The 1,535-nt window shown below is 40.9% G+C and overlaps 1 protein-coding gene across 20 annotated transcripts in view; it reads right to left on the reverse strand.

Annotated features, from left to right (window-relative positions):
- The window catches only part of LOC107594301 (oxysterol-binding protein 1-like), a 20,054-nt gene extending 19,006 nt beyond the window's left edge, over positions 1-1,048 (reverse strand). For 19 of the 20 annotated variants that reach the window (XM_016284301.1, XM_016284319.1, XM_016284316.1 and 16 more), the window contains exon 1: positions 970-1,048. The gene's annotated coding sequence lies outside the window, so the exon portion shown is untranslated. The other variant, XM_016284300.1, reaches the window with a different exon arrangement.
- Between the last annotated feature and the right edge of the window lie 487 nt (positions 1,049-1,535).

Consider the following 1,535-nt stretch of genomic DNA (forward strand, 5'->3'; position numbering starts at 1 on the left):
GATGTTGCGCATGCGCGACTGAACGAATCACTCCCCGAGACGACTCGTTCTTCCCGAATCACATTAAAGATTCGTTCAAGAACGACCCAACACTAATTCACACCTTGATGGACAAGACTTTCTCTCCTGAAAGGCACCTGAAATATTCACCTACACACCTAAGTTGTGTCGTTCCCTACCTAGACAGCATTTTACACGCTGTGTAGGTTGACAGCACAGATCCAAAACTTTGTGTCGGGTTTATTTCCATATAAAGACTGAAACGTGTTATACTCAGTGGATATCATGTCAACGGGCTCGTTTCGCCGACGTGTCACTCCGTGAACCCACTTCATGACATTTACAGACAAAACTCTTTAAACAGCAGTGTTTACGACCGTGACAGACGAAAACAAACATATCTCGTGCCATGTAAAACTTTGTTTAGATAAACGAGGCCTGTATGTAGGAGTCATTCACACACAACTACGAGTCCAAACGACGCTAAAATGACAACGTTTATTCATAACGCCATGCTAATATAAACAGTCTTAATGTTTTGTTAAAAATCCAGTTTGCTAACACGCATGTGCATAAACGTAAAATGACTTTGACGGCTAATTCAGCTAACGGCTAATAAAACTGACGCGCTATCGCGAGACATGACCGCGTAAGGTCAACAACACCGATATATCTGTAAATAAAACACTTGTGTGAAGACAAATCGGCGATAAGCCTCTCAAATGCACGTTTATCCTCTAAAGGCCCTTTAATAATGGCAGCGTGCGGGGAAATGTGTGTTCAACTGAAGCTAACTAGCCTGTGCTAACCTTCAAGCTGTGTATAATGACAGAAATCCCGACAGTTCGTGCAGAACATCAGATGAAACCTCGGGGAAATAACGCAAAGCGACATGACAAGACATGGAAACCTGAAATCCCCAGTGCTGAGATGATTTAAAGTGTGTAGTGGGTGCTGGCCAGCCCTTACCTGATCTCTCAATGGTCCCCTCTGAAGAAGGAAGTCAGTGACACGAGATCACAAGAGTGAGTTACTCCGCGCGCACAACTCGCGTAAAAGTCACATTATTGCATCTGTCCACTTCACACAATACAGACACCGTCCTGATTCGGAGCAGTACATGTGCCTGCATGATCAGACTTACTCGTTAATGACATTTTAGTCGAAATAGGATTTGTTTTAGTGTGTAAATATGGCGAAATAATAGATCAATAAAGCCCCCCGAGTTACAGTGATTTTAAGAAGGTGCTTTGTTGTAAAATCACTGTCATGCATGGCTTATAAAACGGTGGGGGCAGTGATATAGCAGAAATACAAATGTTCAAGGATCATCTACATGTATTATTTATAATAACCGGAATAAACAGTGCTTCCAAGTAATTTAGTTCATTACGTAGCAACTCAGTGCATTGTTTTTTTTAACCTCTTTAATAATAACCAGTCATTATCATTATTAAACACAAACAAGGCAAGCAGCATTGAAAGAGAAAATCAATAGGCATAAATAATAGCTATAAATAGATGCATAAAAAAAT

Source organism: Sinocyclocheilus grahami, unplaced genomic scaffold, assembly GCF_001515645.1.
Source record: "Sinocyclocheilus grahami isolate Dianchi unplaced genomic scaffold, SAMN03320097.WGS_v1.1 scaffold181.1, whole genome shotgun sequence".
NCBI lineage: Eukaryota > Metazoa > Chordata > Actinopteri > Cypriniformes > Cyprinidae > Sinocyclocheilus > Sinocyclocheilus grahami.